This window comes from Lathyrus oleraceus, chromosome 7 (assembly GCF_024323335.1).
Source record: "Lathyrus oleraceus cultivar Zhongwan6 chromosome 7, CAAS_Psat_ZW6_1.0, whole genome shotgun sequence".
Taxonomy (NCBI): domain Eukaryota; kingdom Viridiplantae; phylum Streptophyta; class Magnoliopsida; order Fabales; family Fabaceae; genus Lathyrus; species Lathyrus oleraceus.
The window spans coordinates 310,375,408-310,381,140 of record NC_066585.1 but is presented as its reverse complement, the minus strand read 5'-3'; the positions used below and the strand labels follow the sequence as shown (position 1 = coordinate 310,381,140).

The 5,733-nt window shown below is 39.7% G+C and overlaps 1 long non-coding RNA gene across 1 annotated transcript; it reads left to right on the top strand.

The window, feature by feature from the left end:
- The first annotated feature begins 416 nt into the window (after positions 1–416).
- Positions 417–1,807, top strand: LOC127106746 (uncharacterized). Its single transcript, XR_007795476.1, has 3 exons — positions 417–600; positions 852–966; positions 1,119–1,807. It is a non-coding gene; the product is annotated as an uncharacterized LOC127106746 (long non-coding RNA).
- The last annotated feature ends 3,926 nt before the right edge of the window (positions 1,808–5,733 follow it).

The window sequence follows — 5,733 nt, the reverse complement described above, 5'->3', positions numbered from 1 at the left end:
TAACTTTTCCTGAAAAAACAAATAGAGCTGAAATGTGATTCTCAATCTGGCCTCGCGTTCTTGCATTCTCCACTTCGACTCCTGTGTCATTGTCGTTTTTCTCCGTGTCCGCATTTTGGAATGGACAACAACTTCGTGTTTGCGCCGCGTTCACATTCCTCGCATCATTCTTGCATTTCCGGATTGTATCTTCTTCTTCAACAACAATCGCGGATGAAGCGGAGAAAATCGATTTGGATAGAAGCGAGAGAGCGCTCCGACACGGCGACTTCCGGCGAGCAACAGGTATCGGATTATTTCTCTTCTTGTTTTCCTTCTTGCACTTCTTCTTCTCCTTTCGTTTGCTTCTTCTTCTTTGATCTGTTCGTGTCATTGCTTGTTGTTGAGTGATGCGAGAGTGTTTTGATGCTGTGTGAAGGAGATTACATAATGAAGCGTATGCGGAACGAATAGTACTGATGCAGAATGGAGAAGAAGATTGAGAATGAGAATCATGGAGAGGTGAACAGAGGTCGAGAGAGATGAAGATTGAATGATTGAAGATGGAGATTGAAGAGTGGAAAGTGCAGAATTGTTTCTTCCCGTGAATGTTTCATTCAGGTATATATACCCCCTCTAAAGTCAGTTAGAAATTCTGGTGAGATGAAATTGAAACTTAACTCAAATTACATTCAAGTGTGGAATTCTAATAATTGGAATTCTGTTTTGAAATGAAATTCCAATGAGGTTCCATTGTAAATTCAGTTAGTCTAGAAACTCAAGTTAAATTATGTTGAAATATCAATTTATGTTATTTGGGTTTGAGTTAATTAGGTATATATTCTGAATTTATTACTGTTAACACATTGCAGGTTCAAATTTTGGAACTAATAGCTGTGGCAGTGGATGTACACTACAGATGAGAGTTGGGATTTGCTAAGTGAAAAAAGCAATCAATGGATTTGTTAGAGGAGGCCTTACTGTCAGGTACTGTTACATTAGTTCATGAAATGTAGTTTGAATTTACTATTCATGCTGCAATAACTGTCAGATGCTATGTTGTCCTAATGGCTTCTTGCTTATGATAAATCCCGTTGATGTGCATGGCCGCTAATGGACGTTATTTGTGAAAGTTGCAGGTTGTGACGTTAGGCCTTAGTGAAGTGGATGAATCCGAGGTTAGGTTGCGAACACAAGTGCTCCAATGTGCTCACCATTTTGCTTCTCAGCGGATGAGACAGCAAGGGTTGTATGGATCAACTCGGGATCGTATTCATGGCTGCAATTTTTACTGGACCTGCGACAAGTTTTGCTTCTACAAACTGAGTTTGATGGTTACTGTTAGGGAATTTGGCATGATGGTTTCTGTTAGCAATTTGTGTGTTAATGATGAGATGATTCAGTTCAATTCTGTTAGTGCGAAATTCTATTAAGTTAGATTTTGGAAATGTTATTGTAGAATAGGTTTCAACTTAATGTTTTGCTTATGCTAAGACCAACTGTTATGAGATTAAATTGAAATGAAACCGAATGAATTTATGCGGGTTTGAGATGGCAGTGAGATTATGTTATGAATTTCGATTAGTTTTGTTTGTAATTAAGTTTTGAGCCGTTGATTCGATATATGCAGGATTGTTTGAAAGTTAGCCTTTGGACGTAGTTAGTTGAATTGTCATGTTAGGTTGGTTATGAGACTTACAATTAGCTATCGGTTTGTCTTGGTTAGAATCCTGGTGCGGCTTACTTGAATGAATTATTAGTAATTAATTAACCGAAAAGCTCCTAACTACACTATGTTAATCTGCACATGATGATATGATGCAATGTTGTGGATATTGGAAGTGCTAGGTTGGATTGCTCGATGAATGGTTGTTTTACGTATGCACTTCCTTGATTGGATGTATGTTATAGTTTCTGATTGTTATTTGTTGTGGTTTCATTTGACATATTATTATTGTAACAGGTTGGAAGTTTGGCGCTGGGTGATTACGCTCAACGTGCAGCACGAGACAACGGTCGGGTTCCTATAAGCGAGAACATGCGGTTCAGCGGCAGGTCCTTCTGCAAGCAGCTTAGACATAGAGATAAATGATCCTCCTTTAGAAATTTCCGTGCGAATGATGCAAATTACCTTCATAGAAATTAGAGGCGCCCGACATTACTTAGGAACTGTTAAGGATAAGCACATATTATTCACATTAAAGAAGGTCAAACCCAAGCAAACATGTGCTGGCAATGCATATCCATATAGCTGTCAAAGTATATCAGGAAATTGTATCATAATTGTATTTAAAATAGGATCTCTATTATAGGCAATTATAGACTAGACAATTATAGGTAATTAGTATACAGATTCTTGTACTCTTATATATATATATATATATATATATATATATATATATATATATATATATATATATATATATGTACATCATTACAAGAAAAATACACAACAAAATTCCTTTCTTCATATGGTATCAGTTTTTCTCTGGTTAATATCCCTCAGTTTGTGTTTATCATCCTGTTTCAATCCTTCTTCATCGACTCACTCACTCACTCGGATCATCATGTCCGACGTTCCACCACCCAGCATCCCAACCCCTTCACAAAACCCTCCGATCCATGACCAATCCGCCACCACCTCCAACACTGATCCCTGCGTCATTCATCATTCCGACAACCCTGCAACTGTCCTTGTTACACCTTTGCTCACGGTCGACAACTATGGTTCATGGAGCCGAGCCGTAACAATGGCACTTCGTGCCAAAAACAAATTCGGGTTTGTCGATGGAACCCTAACCTGTCCAAAGAAGGCCGATGATATCTCTAAGTGGCGCCGCTGCAACGATATGGTTGCAAGCTGGATTCTCAACTCAGTTTCAACCGAGATTCGCCCTAGCATTCTCTATGCTGAAACGGCAGCACAAATCTGGACCGATCTCAAGGAGCGTTTATCTCAGTCCAACGCTCCGAAAATCTATCAATTGAAACAATCTATCTCTGCCCTAAAACAAGAGGGCATGTCTATATCTCTGTATTTTACTCAGTTGAAATCTCTCTGGGATGAACTCCATTCCATCGCACCTACCAAACCGTGCATCTGCGGTAATGCCAAGAGTACCATTGATCAACAAAATCAGGATCGGGCAATGGAATTTCTTCAGGGCGTCCATGACCGATTCTCGGCCGTCCGCAGCCAAATTCTCCATATGGATCCTTTTCCTTCAATTCAGCGTATTTATAACATCGTACGCCAGGAAGAGAAACAACAAGAGATTAATTTTCGACCCCTCCCTGCTGAGGAATCAGCAGCGCTTCAAGCTTCTAAAGTGCATTATCGCACTCAAGGCAAACGGCAGCGTCCGTACTGTGAGAATTGCAATAAGTATGGTCACACTATTGCTACTTGCTATCAGATTCATGGCTTTCCAAATAATCCACCAAAGAAATCTGAACCACTCTCATCTACTTCCGCTAATCAACTCTCAAGCGCACAATACCAAAAACTCCTATCTCTCTTAGCCAAAGAGGACACTATGGGATCATCTGTGAATTTAGCAGGTATCGCCTTTACTTGTGTTCCTTTTTCTTGGATTATTGATTCTGGCGCTTCAAATCACATATGCACATCTCTTTCTTATTTTTCTTCATATTCACTTGTTCATAAAAATATACTTGTTCAATTACCGGACGGCTCTCACGCGTCCGTGAAACACATCGGCAATATTCATTGCTCGCCGTCACTTACACTCACGAATGTTTATCACATTCCATCTTTCAAATATAATCTATTATCTCTTTCACAATTAACAAAATCAATACATTGTGATATTATTTTCTCATCCTCTGGTTGCATATTTCAGGACCGAGCAACGAAGAAGACGATTGGTCGGGGTAGTGCTCGGAATGGACTCTTCTACCTGAATGAAGAACCACCATTAAATAAAGATGACAAGGATCACTATTGCCTTGACCATCCATCCAGTTCTTTTTTTAGTTCTAAGCAATGTAATAAGGCTGACCTATGACACCTACGCCTCGGTCACCCATCTATTTCCCGCTTTCAATTTATTGTTAAGAACTCTCCAAATATTAATGCGAATAAAGAATTTGTTTGTGACGTTTGTCCGCGTGCAAAACAATCACGTTTACCTTTTTCTTCAAGAACATCATATTCATCTCATTGTTTTGAGTTAATTCATGTCGATATTTGGGGTCCATTCTCTACTCCATCACACAATGGATCACGATATTTTTTAACAATTGTCGACGATTATTCACGATGTACTTGGTTATATCTCATGCAACATAAATCTGAAACATTTACTACGCTAATTCATTTTTTTAATCAAATCAATCGCCAATTCAACACTAAAATTAATAAAATTAATTCCGGCGATGTGGGCATCTTTCTTCCCCAACTTCAAGCTATTCGTTCCGACAATGGTTCGGAGTTTTTGTCCAAACAAATCCAAACATGGTTTCATGATCATGGCATTATTCATCAACGCAGCTGCGTTGCAACCCCTCAACAAAATGGCGTTGTGGAGCGCAAGCATCGCCATCTTCTCGACGTCGCAAGAGCATTACGTTTCCAAGCGAAATTACCCCTTTCCTTTTGGGGTGAATGCGTGCTCACTGCCGCTTATCTCATAAACAAACTTCCTACTCCCATCCTGAAATATAAATCTCCTCATCAAATTTTACTCGGTTCTCCTCCTTCATACTCATCACTTCGTGTGTTTGGATGTCTCTGTTTTGCCAAAAATATGAACATTCAACACAAATTCGATGAACGAGCCAAACCCGGTATTTTTGTCGGTTACCCTTTTAATCAAAAAGGATACCGCATCTACGATATGCACACTCGCAAAATATATGTCTCTCGCGATGTTCAATTTTTTGAAACCATGTTTCCATATCACGACCTTCAAACTCCTTCCATCGCTAACGACATAAGCATCAACACTCAAATCCTTGATTGTGAATTTGATGATTCCTCTTCCAACTTATCACCTGCATCAAGTATCTCTCCCGGTATTAGTCATCATGATGACACAAATGTGCCCACTCCCACCCCTCAGGATGATAACTCATCGAATATTCCATCCAATATTCCATCCATTCCTGTAGAAACTCCCCAACAACATTCACCTACAGCGATCAATCCTGCAGAACGTCGTTATCCTCAACGTCTTCGTACTCCTTCTGTTCGCCTCACGGACCACGTATGTGACATTAATTATGTCACATCACAGAGTGCCTTCCCATTAAAGAATTATTTCTCTTTATCCAATTTGAGCACTTCTCATCGAGCTCTTCTTGTTAATATCATTGAAAATAAAGAACCAACATCTTATTCTCAAGCTATCAAATCAGCTGAATGGCGTGACGCTATGGCTAAAGAAATCCACGCCCTTGAATCCAACAACACTTGGGTTTTATCTCCTCTCCCGAATGGCAAAACCGCCATAGGTTGTAAGTGGGTATACAAAATTAAATATCACTCTAATGGTATCGTTGAGCGATATAAGGCTCGTTTAGTCGCCAAAGGCTACAATCAGGTACATGGTATTGACTACCATGAAACATTCGCACCGGTTGCCAAACTTGTCACGGTTCGACTACTTCTCTCCATTGCTGCCATTAAAAACTGGCCGTTACACCAACTTGATGTTAACAATGCTTTCCTACAAGGAGACCTTAATGAAGAAGTTTACATGAAATTACCACCTGGCTTCGCTCATAAAGGGA